The following is a 19,747-nucleotide window of genomic DNA, read 5'->3' on the forward strand; positions in this document are numbered from 1 at the left end:
CTTTCTGTCTCTATGTCTCTCTCTGTCTGTCTGGCGAGTGCACATGCCCTATAGCGAAAAAAAAAAATCTCTCAAAAAAAATGTTTAACACTTTTTTCATATGCATTTTAGTCATTTTTTGGTCTTTTTTGAGTTTTATGTTCCAATAAACTGCCCACTTTAAATTGGGCTACTAGCTTTTATTGTAGGTAAGCTATTTGAGTTATTAACATGTTTTGGTTAACAGGCCCTCGTCTGAAGTACAGTTTGCAAATATGTTCCCCTACTCTGGATCTCTTCTTACTTTTTTGTGTTTCTGTTCTGCAGAAGCGAATTAGCTTGCTATCATCTCACCATATATTTTTGTATGTTTGCTCATGCTTTAAGAATCTTAGTTAAGAATCTTTGCATACTCCACTATCTTGAGTGTTTCCCCAAGGTAATTTTACAATTTGGTACTTTACATTTAATTACTTGATCCGGTTTCAGTTAATTTTTGTACATAGTGAGAGACAAGAATGTAGTTTCATTCATCTGCTTGTTGATATCTGGTTTTCCCAGTACCATTTGTTAAAGACTGTCTTTCCCCACTGGGTGGTCTTGGAAAATTTATTAACAATTAATTGCTTGAATGTGAGGTTTGTTCTGGATTCCTTGTTCTGTTCTGTTGATCTGCATGTCTGCATGCCAGTACCATACTGTTTGGGTGATTACGACTTTGTAATGTATTTCAAACTCAGGTAGTGAGATGCTTCCAACTTGATTCTTGCACAGCATTATTTTGGTGATACACAGTCCTCTGTGATTCTAGGCACATTTTATAATTTTTTTCTATTTCCTTGAAGAAAGTCGCTAATTTTTTTTTTTTGAGAAATTTTTACTATAGGGCAGTGCGCTTGCCAGAAAGACAGAAAGAGACAGAGACAGAAAGTGAGAAATCACCCCTCAGAGGGGATGGTCACACTGCAATCCCTTCTCCTCCATTCTCCTCTCGGGATCTTGGGCATGCACACACACGTGCCCGGCATGAGTTTAAGCCACTGGGTCCAGGACTCGAACCGTGGTCGACTACATGGGAGTCCAGCGACATAGCCATTACACTAAGAACTTTCAATGAATGTGTAGATCACTTTGAAAGTGTTAACATTTTAACCATATTGGTTCTTTCAGTCTATTAGCAAGGAATATTGCATCTTTTTCGATTTCTTGATAGTTTTGTAATATTTGTAGTAGAGCTCTTTCACTTCCATGGTTAGATTTATTCCTAAGCATTTTAGTTATTTATTCATTTACTTGTGGCTATTATAAATAGAAGGACTTTTATATTCTTTATTATTGTTTAAAAATGCTATAGAATGTTGTACGACGATTTTATATTTTGTGATTCTACTAAATTCATTTGTCTAATCTAACAGATTTTTGGATGCACTCTTGGTTTTGTGTGCATAAAATTATGTCTTTTGCAAATAGGGAAAGTTTAATTCCTTTCTTTCTGATTTTATTGACTTTTATTTCATCCGCTTGCCTGATTATGTTGGCTAGGACTTTCAGTATTATGATGAGTAGGAATGAATAAAGTGGACATTCCTGTCTTGTTCCAGTTTTAAGTAAAATAGCTTCCAAGTTTTCCCCATTCAGAATTATTTTGGTGGCAGATCTGTGAAACATGGCCTTTATTGTGTTGAAAAACCTACCTTTTATGCCTATTTTGTTGAAAGAATCATAAAAGGATGTCGTATTTTGCCAAATGCTTTTTCTGAACCAGTTGATAATATAATAGGATATGATTTTTGTCTTTTCTTTTGTCAATATGATATATTAAATTTATTGTTTTGTGTATATTAAACCATCCAAATGAGCTATAATCCAATTAGTTATTATATATAATCTTTTTAATTAAAAAATAATTGCATCAGAGAGTGCATGTGCTCACTGGAGAGAGACAGAAGGAGAGAGAGGAGAGAGAGGAAGCACCCCTGTGTGGAATTGGCATGCCACAATCCCTTCTTATCAATTTTCTTTTGGGAATTTTGGGCAAGCATTTGCAGATGCTCTGGCTGCTTCTCCAGCCTCTGGACCCAGAACTCAAACTGTGAAGCTGGCCATGTAGGATTCAGTTGCCTTAACCACCATGGCATTTGCATATGCTCTGCCTGCTTAAATCCAGCCTCTGGACCCAGAACTCAAACTGTGAAGCTGGCCATGTAGGATTCAGTTGCCTTAACCACCATGCCATGGGCTGGACCTATTATCATTTTAGATTTTATATTCAATTTGCTAGTATTTTATTGATGATTTTTGCATATATGTATTCATCAGGGATATTGGTCTGTAGTTTGTTTCTTTTGTTATGTTGTAGTCTGCTTTTGAAAGCAAGGTGATCAAGGTTGATAGAGTTTGGGAAGATTCCTTATATTTGAATATTTTTTAATTACGTTTAATCACTGTATATCTTTACAGCATACAACACTACTTTATCCCAGCACAAATATGATGCATATCAGTCAAGACGAAAATATTACTGTACACATTATAATCAGCAAATAACTTTTCATGTTTGTGTCAATTAAAAGTCGTGTTTTTGTTCTCCCATTCCCCTCCCTCCCTCCCTCCCTCTATTACCCACCCTGTATTACCCCATCCTTACTATTGCTAGTATCTACAGTGGCCCTCCCTACTAGTCCTACTACAATACCTTCCAAAATTTTAGTTTCTGCTATATAGCAATGAGATTCAGTGTTTTTGAAATAGATTAGGAAAGATTGATGTTCATATTTTTTTTAAAAGTGGTTTTGGAATTCAGCAGTGAAGCTGGACTTTGCATTTTATTTGTTGGGAGACTACTCATTCAGTCTTCTTAGGTGTTATTGGGCTACTCAGAGCTTCTATTTCTTCTTGGTTCAACATAAGTATATTGCATGTGCTCAGAAATGCGTCTATCTCTTCTAGATTTTCTGGCTTGTTGACATGGAATCACAGAGTACTCCTTAATGATCTTTTGTATTTCTGCAATACCTGTTGTAATATTGTTCTTTTGTTCAGTATTACATTTATTTCTCCTCCAATCTTTGTTTTTTCTTTTCTTCTGTTGTATTACTTCTGGGCTACACTTGTTTTTTTTTTTCCCCCATTTCTTTTTTTTTTTTTTTGGAGAGGTTTTCGCTATAGGGCGCGTGCGCTCGCCAGACAGACAGAGAGAGAGATATAGAGACAGAAAGCGAGAAATCACCCCCTAGGGGGGATGGTCACACCACAATCCCTTCTCCTCCATTCTCCTCTCGGGATCTTGGGCACGCACGCACACGCGCCCGGCGTGAGATTTAAGCCACCGGGTCCGAGACGCGAACCGCAGTCGACTACGTGGGAGTCCAGCGACATAGCCATTACGCTAACTGCTGGTTTCCCCCATTTCTTGAGGTACATTTTTAGGTGGTTTATTTACCGTATTTCTATGTTTACTGGTGAATACAATTTGTTTAAAACTTCCCTCTCAGCATTACATTGGCTGTATTCCAAAGATTTTGTAGTATCACATTTTTTGAAGACCTCTTGTATAAAGAAGTATATACAAAGTATACTGAGATAGGGTACTATATGATCTGAGAACTACATATAATTATGATTCATCAAAATTGTTCAGTGTAGGGACCAGCAGTTTGTATAATGGCTATGTCTCTGGACTCCCATGTAGTCGACTGCGGTTCAAGTCCTGGACCCAGTAAGTGGCTTAAACTCACGCTGGATGCATGTGAGTGTGTGCCCAAGATCCTGAGAGGAGAATGGAGGAGAAGGGATTGCATCATGGCTATCACCCCGGACAGTGATTTCTCTCTTTCTGCCTCTCTGTCTCTCTCTGTCTTTCTGGTGAGTGCACACATCCTATAGCAAAAACCTCTCAAAAAAAATTGTTCAGAATAGCCTGTGTGATGGTAATGTTTTGCAGCTAATGGATATATACATGTTTACAAAGATGTATTCCGCCTTAATTTGGTAGAATGGCAATAAATATTATATGAATAAACATATTCCTTGTTCAAATACATTTGAATTAAAACTTTAAACAAATTTATTTAATAAGATATTCTTACATTATCATAACCAAAACTCATTTAAACTCCCAAGACATGCAAAAGTTTTTAATTACTTTTACATTTGTAACAAATAATTTGTAGTTTAAAAAATGATTGGAGTAAACTTTTTCAAACTAGATTGCATTAAGTTTACATTAATTTGATGATGCTTGAAATTAATAAATTGCATACTATACCATGCAGAAACACATATGATTTTTTTAGTTTCATTTTATTTTTTAACTTCAGTTCTTAATACCTTCATAATACTGACAATCATTTCAGTAAAAAAGTAATAAGGAATTTTATTAGAAGTTCCTAACTGGATTTTAATCTTAATAGTTTCTTAGCAAAAGAGAAACTTATTCTCATGAGATTTCTACTGTTTTTTTTTTTTTTTTTTTTTTTTTATGAGGTTAAACATGCCCCACCCAAAACAAAAGTATTCTTGGTTAACAACAGCAAAATAAGTAAGATGAAACTTTTGAGCACGATGTTTAAATTTCGTATAAAAACTGACAATGTATTCCATCTTACTCTTTTAGTATTTAAGTGGCTGCAAAATTGCATACATCTTCCTCTATTCTATTTTCTACCATAAAACAAGCACTGAGATTTTCTAGCACTTTAAAATCCAGTAAAATATTAAATATGTCATACGTTTATTAATGTCAAAATAAGAAATGCATTAATTTATAAAGCTAAAATGCTTACTATGACAAACTTTGTGATTAGATTTAAATAGCATGTATTTATATTTTTCATCATAAAAATAGTATATGTTTAGCACATTGAAACGTAAACACAAAAATATACACTATGAGACAATAAAGTCAACAGTGTTACTTTCTTCCAAGGGTATTTAATATTAAAAATTTTATGTTTGTGATTTTAGATATTTTTCTGGACCTTTACAAACACACACACACACACACACTTTAAACATCAAATATTTACTACACACACATTGTCTGTGGTGTCATTTGTCACATAATGTAGATTATGACCATTTTCTCAGGTCATTAGATATTTCTCTAAAATAGAGATTCTATATATTTTTTTCTGACCATGTAAAAGTCTCTGAGTGATAATGAAATGTTCAGACTTGTTTACCACAGAAAAGCTAAGTTTTAGTAAATTATGTTTGGTTCTATGATTTATCCTATAATGTGCTAGAAGCAGAATATAGGTGTGAATCCTTAAATCTACATGTCGAGATGGAATAAGTAGCTTGGGGCTATGCAGACCAAATCTTTAAGAATTAAAGGGAGAAACATCATTATATCATTCTTTTTATCTCTGTTTTAACTTCTCTCAAAAAGTAGTTTATCCGATAAGTTGAACACCAAAATAAACTTTCTTTATTCTTGAGCAAGAGCTCTGCTCCAAGAGAGACCTTCGACAGGTCTTCAACAGAAGTTGCAAATCTTCGCAGTAATTCTTGGTACACAGTCACATTTTGGCATGTTAATGAAGAAAAAAAATAAATTGTTAATGATGATCAATTCTTAGCACTCAGATAAATAAAATAAAAATCATGAGAACCATATTTAACTTCTATAGATAGGTTGGGTGACTTCGACATTTTTAGAGAATAAAAACATTATCAATTAACAGGGGAAGCACTTGTGTAAAATCTATTTAGAAGTGCTGAATATGTCCCTCTGGATGTATTATTGTGTTCCACCTTTATGTAATTATTTTTGGAATTATATTAGATATAATTAATGTGTAAACTGGCTGTATAATCTCTTAACCTAGAGAATTTTTTTCTAGTGATTTTTTTGTTTAATATCACTTCAAATTTACTCCTATTGTTAGAAGATGTCACATGAGAATTTTAGAAAATATCCATGAAATTACTTGATACTGCCAAGCATCCTTAAATGTTTTCTCCATGGATATTATATCCTGATCATTTCCAGTGTTTTCTTTTAGAATTAGGGATAGAGTCCATGTATCTGTATTGAGATCTCTGAACATCTCTGGATTTGCTTTGCTCTTTCATGGTGTGGCTTCCTAAAGACTTTAGTGAAATCAGCCTCTTTAGCATGATAATCAGCCAAAGGTAATGATTCTAGAACTTTCCTTTAATCAGAATTCATGTGATATTATTATATAACCCCTGCTTCTTCAAGATCTAAAGATGTTTTGCTTAATTTATCTCAAGAAACAATTTTGCTGAGACCAGAGGACTGTACGTTGGTGCTTGGATCAAGAGCTAGGCTGTATTAACAATGGGTCTTTGAGGTAAGCCATGTAGTGGAGTTATTGTTTAAAAGGCACACCTTAAACATCCATCTGCATACAATAGAATTATATAATAATTGGGGAAGGCTTTATCTAAAATATTACAGCTCTGCTCCAAGTGGTAGCCTGTAATCATGGACTCTTTACTAATTTCTATTCTGCAATCATAATTATTGGGTTATTTCTTGAGACAGTCATCGTGCATGTATACTAATGTCAAAATCAATACTAATTTGATTGTGAAGACAAAAATAATTCCAAGACTTCTATTATTATCCCTCATGAAGGACATTTTATCTGGCAGTTTCATTTGTAAATTAAATCACCATTAAATTTATAGGGGTTGTGTCACAGAAGATAAAGGAGCTTTTTTTTTTTCTAATAATGGTTCTAATTAACTACAGTGTATGAAAGAACTTAGTATTGGTAAATATTAGCACATCACAAATGGTTTTAGTACTTGAGGTCTGATCTGATAATGATCTGATATTGGTTAACTATCAAAGAACCACTGTCAATAAGAAAGCTGTATTTTGTGAATCTATAATTTTGAGAAGCAACTTCTGGGAGCATAAAGAAAGAAGAGAAAATTGTTAGAGGCCAAGATTTCTGACATAATAACATCATTTTATAATTTTTAAATATCTGTCATTTTATTTATTAATCAGTAGCAAACATTACATTTTTCAATGACCTTTCTGCTTATATTTTTCTAAGGATCCTATCCAGAAGATTCTAGTTCTTAAAAGATAGTGGGCAAGGGACCAACAGTTAGGTAATGGCTATGTCGCTGGACTCTCAGGACTCCCATGTAGCTGTCCGTGGTTCGCATCCCGGACCTGGTGGTTTAAACTCACACCAGGCGTGTGGGCGTGGGTGGCCCCGACCCCCGCGGAGAATGGAGGAGAAGGGATTGCTGCATGGCCATCCCCCCTGCGGGGTGATTCTCACTTTCTATCTTTGTGTCTCTCTCTGTCTTCCTGGTGAGTGCACGTGCCCTATTGGAAAAACCTCTCCAGAAAAAAAAAAAAAAAAAAAAAAAAGGGGGACAATTTTCCTAACTGATACAAGTTGGCAGTGGAGAAGAGTAATTTCATTTGAGGGGTCACAGGCTGTTCTGGTGCCTTTTTTTGGGGAGGAGGTAGGTTTTTGCTATAGGGCATGTGCGTGCACCAGAAAGACAGAGACAGAGAGACAGAAAGTGAGAAATCACCCCCCAGGGGGGATGGTCACGCCGCAATCCCTTCTCCATTCTCCTCTCAGGATCTCGGACACGCACACACACACTCCTGGCAAGAGTCTAAGCCACCAGGTCTGGGACTGGAACCCCAGTTGACTACATGGGAGTCCAGCGACATAGTCATTCTGCCAAATGCTGGTCCCATGCTTATTGAAAATGAATAACAAATTAATTATCTTACTCAGGGTTTACTAAATTTAATTGAATTTCATAACCAAGTCTCCCTTTCAATTCTGAGATCACCTATTTAAAAAATAACAAGTTTTGCTTTACTTTGGATGTTGGCTCTACCCTCAAACATTGTTTGAAATGGTCTTGGATTCTATTTTTGAAGACTTCAATTAATTCCTCTTTTTCCCATAAATATTGAATCTTTTTCAGTCTACTCTTAACAAAAATACTACTGAAACAATTCTATGTAGCTTATTTACTATTTTCATTTTTACCTTTTCTCAAGTTTGGACTGGACTTGTCACCCTCGGCACCTTTAGACCCTATTCCCCACTTTGGCTCTAGGTGGAACTTGACCTGCTTTTAGAGGTCTGCTCTTTCCTCTGCTCCAGATCTGCTAATGGCAGATGCTCCTGGCATGCATGTGGGTGTAATTCTGTAGAACTGCAGAATTCAAGAGCAGACTCTCATTATTCAAGAACAGTGGTTACGTGGAGGTCTTAAAATAGATTCCAAAGAAAGTCTTGGGGACCTAGGCAGAGACTTGTCACAGCAGTGGCATTACTATAGAAAGCCTTCACTAGTGTAAAGAGTCATGGAGCTGTAAAAGTATGACTGTTCTCAGGACCCCAGAACAGTGGCACAACCAGCATGCAGCATCGTTCCAAGAGAATGGCAGGCAGGAGACTCCAGCTGGAGAGAGCTAACACATAGTCTGAGCCTAGCAAAGCCAGGGGAGACAAAGCTACCCAATGTTTGCCCACCCCTACCCCCAGTGCACCCAGGAGATGGCACCTGGAGTATTAAGATTGAATGTATGTCCTCTTGAGTTTTGGAACTTCTTGTGGTCCTTTATAACCTCCTGCTGGCGAGATGGGAATTTCTACCCCACGTCTGTTCCACTATTATATTTCAAGAGTACGTAATGTGTTTTGGGTTCATAGGTCCGTGGCAGAAGGGAGGGGGCCATGAGTCTTAGATGAGAGTTTGTGTTTTTGAGTTTGTGCTGAAATGACTTTTGGATTGTTGGCATGAATTTGTATGTAATTTGGAGGCCAGGGCTAGAATGCCATGAAATGAACCCCCAAAAACCCATGTGTTGAGAACCAGTGGTGAAGAAATTAAGGATGCTTAATACGTTTGTAGTGTCAAAGGTGAGACTTTTGGGAATGACTCATTATGAGGGTCCCCTAAAATTGACTCCAGATGTGTGTATGAGAGTGAAGGAGATAGACACACACTTGGATGGATGATAAGTGTAAAAAAATAGGCAATAAGCATAGAATTGTTTATCCGGGACTTCTGGTGGGAGACAGAGTTAAGGTTAGATTTGTGTTTTCTCATCCTTCCATCTCAATACTCATTTAATCAAATCTTAGTTCTCTATTTGAAGGATTTGATACTGGCATGGGAATCAAGATAAGTAAAAAGATGAGCCAGCAATGACTTTAATGGACAAATGTATGATTTCTTCTGAAGCAACGGTCTCTTATCAGTAATAGATAAATTTCTATCCACTCTCTTGAGCCATATCCCTCTGTTTTCTGGTAAAAACAAATGAATAAACAAACAAAATGTAGGATGAAATGCCTTAAAATATTCTTCTAGTGAATAATTTTCCAAACTTGAGTGTAAAGATGGCCATTAGTGATTATGACAAACCATTGCTTCAATTGTGTATGTTTAGATCAACAATAACCACTTACATTGTTTATTATTCCTTAAAAGAAGCCAAACTGAAGCTCAGCAGTAATTCAATACTCTGTGAGACTGACCTACTTACCCAGGTTCTTGGTTATGTCCAGAGACCTCCCTTACTACATAGGGCACATGTAAGCCCATGATCCTGGGCTAGCTGGGGATGAAGCTGGTCACGGCATGAAGACTCTCTTATGGTGACTTTCTCTGCCTGTCTGTCTCTTTCGTTTATGGAAGAAATAAGTAAATTAAAGAAAAAACATTTTCTGGTTGCCAGGGTCACATGTGCTCTCCAGAGAAAGACACAGAAAGAGAGGAGAGAGAGAAAGCACTCCATGAAGAACAGCAAACTTACAAATTAGAGCTTTTTTTTTTTTTTGAAAGTGTAGTTATGAGCACACCAGTAACAAAAATAAATAAATAAATAACTATCTGGATGAATTTAACTTATTTATCAAAAATGCCTAATATCAGGACCAGCAGATGGCATAATGGTTACACCACTACACTCCCACATAGTTGACCACAGTGAGAGGCCTGTACCTGGTGGTTTAAAACTCACGCTGGGTCTGTGTTCGTGTGTGCCCCAAATCGTGAGAGAATGGAGAAGGGATTGCTGCATGGCCATTCTCCCTAGGGGAGTGATTTCTTGCTTCCTGTCTCTCTGCCTCTCTGGTGAGTGCACGTGCCCTATAACAAAAATCTCTCTCTCTCTCTCTCTCTCAAAAATTGCCTGTTACCAAAGTAATTTACTTTTGAAGTCTTTGCGATTTTATTAGAGCATGTAAAGGACAGATGTTGCTGGAAATGTGATATGAATAACACATTTTGTGAATTGCAAATGGCATTTCTTCTGATGATAAAGACAATCTAAATTTCATATTTCTGTATATGTAATAACTTGGTGTATTCACAATTCTGAAGCTTTGTAAATAAATAAAATATATAAGCTATTTAATCTTTAGTATTGTTAAAACTCAAAATGAATTTTTAATGCCTGGAAGTCCATTCCTAGTTTACAGAAGGCTCCTTTCCCATCTCAAAGATACACTTTGCATGAAGTCCAAGGCTAGCATAACAATAAAATATTCCCCAAGCAATTTTTATTACTTCTACTTTGAAATTTGAAATCTTACATGAAACACATACATCATATTTTTTTCTTATGACTATTTTTGAAATAGCATTATTTTATCCTGAGAAAACAAATCTGCATATATTTTAATGTTTTTAATATATGTGAATTAAAGAGTTTTTGAAATCCAAATCCATTCAACTATTAATAAAAGGTCTCAGTTATGTTACCTTTTATTATAGCCAGAACCAAAGTAATTAATCTACTTGTGGGGTGACTAATCTCTAGCATCTAGTTGCTGCAGTGTGATAGCACCATTTTATAACATGAGAACAAACTATTAATATAAATTAAGATTATATTTTAGAGAGATTTTTGCTGTAGGGTACATGTAATCACTGTATATAAAGAGAAAAATCAAGAAATCACTCCCTGGGGCATCAGCCATGCTGCAATTCCTTCTGCATTCTCTTTTTGGGATGTTGGGCACTTATACATGTGCACCTGGCATGAGTTTCAAGCTGTTGGTTTTGGACTTGAAAAACAGTTGGCCATGTGGAAGTCCAGTGCCTTAACCACTGTGCCACCTGCTGGCCTCAAATCATGTCATCTTAATATAATATGAAGAAGAAAACGTTTGCCCTTGTAGTTTGTCTAAGTACATGACATACAGTTTTTAAATGTTTTGACTCAATGACTTAGATCTTTCTGGCAGACTGAGAGAACAGATTAATATAATTTTTCAATTGCAACTTGAATTCCATAGTCTTTCATTAGTAAAATCCATCACTAAGGAACTGTTAGGAATGTGACCTGTGAGGCCAGGCAGTTGTTGCAGCAGTAAAGTTACTGGATCTAATGGGCTCCTGGGTTCCCATCCAGGACTTCCCTGAGCACATTAGGACAGGAAATCAATCATTAACTCTAAAAAGGCAAGATGTGGGACCAGCCAGTGGCATGGTGATTGAGGGTGGTTGGCTTCCCCATGGCTCACTTGTGCAGCTTATGTTCTAGACCAGGTGACTTAGGACACATGCAGGGCACGTGTACTCTTGTTACTAGAGTCTTGAGAGAAGAGAAATGGAGAAGGGATTATGGATGGCCATTTCCCATGGGGTTGCTTTCTCACTTTCTCGCTCTGTCTTCCCTGTCTCTCTCTCCAGTGAGTGCACATAGCCTCTGGCTAATTAAAATTTTGAAAATGAAGATGAATGTGAACCTTGACTGTTGATTACCATGTCTAAGATACTGAGAGAATTATTTAAGCTCTCAGTTGCACATTTTTTCAACCATTGCATGAGAATAACAATAACATAAGCTTTATAAAATTTCCATGAAGATTAAATGAGAAAATATCTGTAAGATGCATAGAAGAATATCTGGGACATTAATTAGTAGGCACTAAGTGAACATTAGCTTTTAATTTTTCTCCACTCTTCATTTACTTTCTCACCTGTTCATTCTGTCAACATATATTCTGAAATGATTGTCATGTGATATTCCTTGTCATGAAAGTTGGTATTACATGAAAGTAACAAGTAATGAAAACTTAGAAGTATAAAGAAATAGAGAAATCTAATTATGTATTTTTGGGAGAGAGAGATTTATTAATGACTTTTGAAAGTTCAAGAAGGTCTTGACTCAGGACTTTTCTATGTGGGTCTTGTCTTGTCACCATTGTGTTGGCCCAAACTTGAGTATTATTAAGTAGCAAAACTGGATTCACATTGTTATTATCTATAAGTACTTTCTGTTTCCATCTTTTATACATTGTGTCTGCCAAACTTTCTTCCCATTTTGACGGATTTATCCCACTGTAGAGATTGGTACTGGCTCCTCTAGGTCTCTAGTTAGTAGACTTATAAATTGATATTCCAGAAATAGATGCTGCTATCATTAAAATTAGTAATGATGAAATACTCTGTAAGGAGGCTGACTACAAGAAAGTTGCTACAAACATGCTTCAATTTTTTCCCCTCTATATAGGGGGAAAAACAATATAAATCATGTGATTTATTTATGCTTCAGTTCATTGACTTTTTTTTTTTCTTCTAGGTTAAATTTATAAGAGTAAACTTTAAATAATTGAAGCTTTCAGATGAGCAACAGCTTACTTAACTTTGAACCAATTAAGAAATAGATAAAATCAGTGGCTTTGCATTACTTAAAATGCTCATATTTTCAAATTCCATTTTCTGATTCCCTTTGATACAAAATATTATGTGATGGAGACATTGCATTGACAAACGAAAGGGTATAAAGAGAGGAGAATAGGAAGTAAAAGTTAGACTCATGTAGATAAAATTGACGAGGACAATCAGTTCCCTGAAAATTATCTAAAGAAAGAAATTTCACCCTCCATTAGCTTTAGTGCACACAGACAGAGGAGGTACAGGACGCTGTTTTTTTGTGAGTTTATAGCATTTTCATGCACTGACAAATTTTACCTGCTAACTTTTTTTAAGAAGCTCAGCAACAAGAAACTCAGACTATCCATTTATAATAATAAACATGATTAGTAAGATTAGAAAAAATAATGAAGAGGAGTCAGATATGATTGCTTCTGCTCTTCCAAGCAATCCTGTTGATTATTAAGAGAAATTTATTATGATTAAATCAAAAGCATGAACAAACACATTTAATTTTGTGTTGTTTAATAGCTTAGCTGTAAGGTGTTAATCCATGTGAGTTTGAATATTTGAAAATTAGTGTGTGCCTAATAAATTAGTGAACATTACAGTTGATATTTTATGATTTTAGTATTCATAATCAGTTTATATTCACTATAGGATTTAAGGCAACACAAAGTAGTTGACATGTAAGTAGTATTACTATTTCACATTGTTGAGGGATGATTAAAAAATACTATCTCAGGACCAGCAGTTGGCGTAATGGCTATGTCCTGAGAGGAGAATGGAGGACAAGGGATTGAGGCATGGCCATCCCACTAGGGGGTGATTTCTCACTTTCTGTCTCTCTGTTTCTCTCTGTCTTTCTGGCAAGCACATGCGTCCCATAGCAAAAACCTCTCCCCCAACACCCCCCCCCCAAAAAACCCCTCCCCCCAACCCCCCCCCCCCAAAAAAAAGAGAAAACTCTATCTCAATAAGTACAGTAAATTAGTACAAGATTACATTTAGGCATTAAAAATAAGAATCATTCTATGGCCAGTCTGGTAGCACAGTCAATAGCAACCTAAACTGCAGTCCTGGAAGTAACATGGCCAACCAAGGGTTTGGATCTAAGTCAGCCTGAAAACACACCAGGCACACACACAAACACACACACACACACACATGCCCAAGAACCTGGCAAGCTGGAGGGCAGGGGGAAAGGGATCAAATATAGGGTTCTTCTTTCTCTCTCTTTCTTCTCTCTCTTGTGCATCTGAAGTAGCGCTGTGTCACAAATAAACTTAATAAATTGTAAAAGAAAGGGTCATTTTAACTGGGAGAAGCAATATTTTTTCACCCCTATGTAATTGTATTAATACCAGCAACATTCCATTTGCTCTTGGCAAACACATTCCACAGTGACAAAAAGTCATTTTAAATTAAGTCATACTTGCAAATGAAGACTCTGTAAACAACTTCATCAGATGGTTATTTTCAGATTATTGAGAATATTCAAGGTGTTGAACACTAGTGGTTTCCAGTGAATGAAGAAAATCAGAAATATATGATAATGATCATTACATGTGAATGTATCAATTTTCTTTTGAAAATAAGAACTGTAGATTGTAAACTATAATTTATACTTACAAATTTTAAAGCAAGATACATTAATTATTCATGTATACTTGAGAGTAATACATATTCAAGGAAAAGTAGCACATTTTATGTGATTTTTTTTTAACAAAGAGGAATAAATTTACTATTTAGTTTGAGATAAACCTTTCTTTCTTTCTTTCTCTCTCTCTTTCTTTCTTTCTTTTTCTTTCTTTCTTCTTTCTTTTTTTCTTTCTTTTTTTTATCTGAAAGAAAACACCTCACTATGAAATGTTAGATTTCTTGTTATACTTTTTTTTAAGATATTTTGAGCTTTGAGATTTCTTCTTGTGTGACTATTTTGTACTCATTTGCTTTCCTATATAGTCAATTCTTTTTAAATTTTATTTATTTCTTCATAGAGTGAGATACAGCCACCCTTAAAAAGGTCTGATGCCATAAATTTTTTAAAATTGCTTTATTTATTATTATTATTTATTAATTTAAAAACTAAATTGTCCAGAGAGAGACAAAGGGAAAAAGAGAAAGTGAGAAAGCAAGCCACTAGGTCTGGCACTAGAATTACAGTCAGCTATGTGGGAATTTAGCACCTTAACCTCCCAGCTACATGCTAACCCCAATGCCACAATCGCTTCTCAACTTCAGACAGCCTAAATCATGGGCCTGTGCAGAAACCCAGTGTGTACATGGTGGACGTGGGACGAGAACATGGAACCATTTCCAGTGGCTCCCGCATTGCACTGTTGCATTACTGCTGTGCCACTGAGTGGCTGGAAGAGAAAATTTTCATCAATAATTAAAAAACCAACCTGTGATGGAAAAAAAGCTCTCTGCCATAGCGTCATAGATTTTTCATTGAGATTATCATGGGTTTATATCCACTAACATAACTATTCCAGATGCTTGAAATATTAGCCAATGTTTTCCAGATATTTAGGAAGCTGACTTCGAGAAAAAAAACTTTTAAAAATAAGTTTCTGTTCTGTTTTGGTTTGCTTTTATATTCAGCAGTTAAACCTTACAGTCTAGCTATTCAAAGTGAGCTTTGGACCTAGGAACTTGTTACTAACTTATCACAGAACTGCTGAAATTCAACAAGTAAGAATTGCTGTTTTATATGGTTATAATCAAGGTGAAGGGAGATTTATAGATTAATAAATTAATAAGTTATAAAAAATAAAATCTTTCATAATATACACCAATAATCAATTCTGATTATTCTGGTGACAAACCCTAGTTCTTTGGTTTATAAAAGCAGAATCCCTTATCTTATTTCACATAAAAAAAAAAAAAAACTGGTTTGTAAAAAGAAACAATTGCAAGCCCTTAATTTATAAGAGAGAATATTTAATATATTGGTAATTTTTGTTTATTGAGCTGGTACAATTATTGTCCTGCTATTAAGATATCAAAAATGCAATTTAAATTGCCTAAAATCATTATAGAATTATAATAGGTAATAGAAAAATATAACTATCTGTTAATTAATTAGAACAATAATAAAACTAAATTTTACTTTTACTTATAGGAAGTTAACATTTAAATAATTAGAAAAGTGGACTTCGTGTTATTAGCTAGTTGTACTGAATTTAAATACAATATATACCCATTGGGATCAGCAGATGGCATGGTGGTTAAGGTGCTGGTCTCCTACATGACCAACTACAGTTCAAGTCCTGGACCTGGTGACTTGCTTTCTCATGTTCTCTCTCTTATTCCCTCTCTGGTTAAATTAAAATAAAATAAATAAAGTTAAATAAAATAATTAAAAAAAAATAAATACAATATATACCCATCAATGCCTATTATTTTATTGATGGGTTAATACTAAAGTGGCTTTGAACTAAGCATTTTCCAGACTATGTACAAAAATTATGTTTATTAACATTACTTTAAATATGGAAAAGTGCTAGCATCCCAAGGTATTCAGATAATTTTGATACTTTATTTCTAAATAATTGTACACTCTATTATGTAAATATTAATATATTTTCATAATTAGTTTATTTTTCTCAGTCATGGGTGTAAGAGTATTCTTACTGTCAAATTTTCTTACTGTCAATTTTTAAAAAGAACAATTTTTAGGTTAATTATTTTCTTTTTTCCTATTTACCATTTAAACTGTGATATAAATTAGCTTTTGAAATTTTTGTTGTACAAATTAAATTTTTTAAAATATAAAAAGGTTTTTTGAGTGTTTTTTTTGTGTGTGTGTGTGATAGGGTGTGTGAGCTCACTGGAAAGACAGAGGGACGGAGAAACAGAAAGGGAGAAATCACTCCCTTTAAGAATTAAATATAAAAATGATAAAAATGTTTTATTTTATTTATTTATTTTTTAGAGGTTTTTCTCATAGCGTGTGTGAGCTTGCCATAGAGATACAGAGACAGAGACAGTGAGAGGAAGAGAAATCACCCCCCACTAGGGATAGCCATTATGCAATCTCTTCTTCTTTATTTTCCTCCTGGCATCTTGGGCATGCACACATGTGCACCCAGTATGATTTTCAAGTCACTAGGTCCAGGACTCAAACCCTGGTTGGCTATGTAGGAGTCCAGCGACTTCACCACTTAGCCCTCTGTTGGCCCTTTTATTTTTGTTGATTCAAGAAAGAATCCATGCCCCAGTATTGCTGTGATTTGAGGTGAGATTTAAAAGTTTTATGATTGGGTTTTGAGCATTGAAGTTTTATAGATAAATGATCTCGAAAAAAAGTTGATTTATTTGGATATTTTCTTACTTTAAAAGATAAATATGCTATCATCCTTGTGGTATTTATAGTGAGAGCTAAAATAACATAAGTGCTTTTTGTACCTGAACATATTCCATGTATATGTTATTATTTATACACACTAAAATATCTTTCTTAATTTAAAAAAAGGAAGTGCTTTCAAAGATAGTTTAATAGTTAGGTATCTCCATAGATGCTTTTAAAGAATCATAGAAAACAACCAAAGTGTAATAATACGTACTGCATGACTGATTTTTCTGTTTATTTCATATAAATAACAAACTGATACTACTACAACTAATTGTTACTTTTGAGTCATACAGATTGCTATGATTGTGACAATTATTTCATTGTATGGCAGTTTTGTAAGAAATACATTTATGAACAAATAGTAAAAGTCTTCATGTTACTTGTGATTATAAGAAGTTTAGTAGAATATTTAATGCCATTTAACTTCTCTTAAACCTACCTTATGACTTCCCATTGGCATGGAGAAGTTGATTTATCATCCTCAAATGTTAATTGTGAGAATTAAATTAGAAAATATGCCTGTACGAATATAAGAAATCATGATTTTCATTTTAAAGGACCCAGAAGTAATATCTGGGAAGTCTGGTTAGTTGTTGAGATACTCACTTTTAAGTGTATTTTAGGAGATTTGTTCTTAGTATTATTTCACGATGCACTTCTTGCATTTCTTTTATTTTTAAGGTTTCTGTCATAGATGTATACACTTACCAGAGAGACAATGAGAAGGGAAGTGAGAAATCGTCACCATCCCCACGCCACCACCCATGGGGATGGGCATGCTGCAATCCCTTCTCCATTCTTCTCCTGCAATTTTTGGGCATGCATGCACTTGCATCTGGTATGATTTTCAGCTTGCCAGGCCTGGACTTGACTTGTGACTAGTCATGTGAGAATCCAACACCTTAACCACTATACCACCTGCTGGCCCCTATTTTTTTTTTTCTTTTTTTTTACTTTGTCCATGTGTATCTCACAGATACCGTGAGCTCAGTTCCATATCACTAGAAAAGGGAACTATTGCAATAAAGTGAGGAACATATTTTTTCTTTTTTTGGTTTGCTCCTGCATTTAAAAAATAATATATATACTATTAATACAATGTAATTAAATATGAAATAGCATTATGTCTAAGAAGCAATGCATGTAGCTTAGTTTCAGAAACTTTTATAGCTAAAAATGCTATCATTTGAATCTTCAGCAAGTCACAATCCTTTTGCTGTGGAGGCTCTCGATGTGACCAGGGTGATGGTTGCTGAAGGTTGGATGGCTGTAGCAATTTCTTAAAATAAGACAATCATGAATTTTGCCACATTGTTGATTCTTTTTATGAAAGATATTACTACCCCATGAAATGATGTTAGAATTTTAACCACAGAAAGTCTTTCATATGTTTGAGTCAGTCTGAAACTCTGCTGCTGCTTTATTAACAGAGTTGAAATAAAATTCTAAATCCTTTGTTGTCATTTAGCAATGTTCACAACATCTTCACCAGGGGTAGCTTCCATCTTAAGAAATCACTTTCTTTGTTCATTCATAAAAGGGAACTTCTCATTTAGTAAAATTTTATTGAGATCGGAGTAGTTCAGTGACATCCCCACGTTCCACTTCTCTTAGCTCTCTTGCTATTTTACCATATCTGCAGTTACTTCCTCCACTTGTCTTGGAACCCTCAAAGTCATCTGTGAGGACTGGAATAGATTTCTTCTAAACTTCAGGTTTGACTTCCTCCCATGAATCACCAATGTTCTTAACGACATTTAGAACCTCCTAAACATATTTAGAAACCTCCCATTTCATGGGCTGCAGAATGAGTGTATGTTACCATACATGAAAACAACATTAATCTCATGTATACATACATATGTTTATTAGAGCTCTTGTCAGTGAACAATATTACTTTATTTTCTTTATGAGACAGGGAGGAAGGGAAAGGGAAAAAGACAATGGTAGATATTTTTGACAGGGTCCCACTATGATGCGATCCTCCTGCCTCCACCTCTCAATTAGCTAAGATTACAAATATTTGATACATTGCCTGGCATGTTCAGGTTGGATTCAGAACCACACCTGAGCCTCCCATGTAGCTTCCAGCCTTAGAAGTTGTGGCTACCTGTGCACCATCATGACTAGGCCCAGTAATATTTTTAAAAGATCCTTTTTTTAAAAAAATAGTAGATAATCAGCAGTGGGCTTAAACTATTCAGTAAACCATGCAACATACAGATGTACTGTCATCAGGCTTTGTCAGATCATTTAAAGAAGACGGGCAGAGAGATTTAGCGTGAATAATTCTTTAGTATACTTAGCCTAAATAATTCTCCTAGCAGGAAAGTCTGCCTTGTCTGTCCTTTGAAACATTGAAGTAAGGCATTGACTTCTCTCCAGCTATGAAAATCTTTAATGGCAGCTTCTTTCAATAGTAGACTTTTATCTATAGTCAATATCTGGTGATTATTGTAGCTATCTTCATCAATGACCTTGATGAAGCTCTTCTGGATACCCTGTTGCAGCTTCTTCATCAGGAGTTACTCCTTCTCCTGGTAAGTTCATGTTATGATGTTAGATGATTTTCTTAAACTGCATGACCCAACATCTGCCTGATTCAAACTTATTTATTTATTTAGGTAGCTTTCTCACCTTTGTCAGCCTTCATAGAAATGAAGAATTAGGATTAGATTTTTGACTTAAAAGAATGTTGTGTCTGGTTTGATCTTCTTTTTTTTTTTTCTTTTTTTGGAGAGGTTTTTGCTATAGGGTGTGTGCGCTCACCAGAAA

This window comes from Tupaia chinensis, unplaced genomic scaffold (genome assembly GCF_000334495.1).
Source record: "Tupaia chinensis unplaced genomic scaffold, TupChi_1.0 Scaffold000657_1, whole genome shotgun sequence".
NCBI lineage: Eukaryota > Metazoa > Chordata > Mammalia > Scandentia > Tupaiidae > Tupaia > Tupaia belangeri.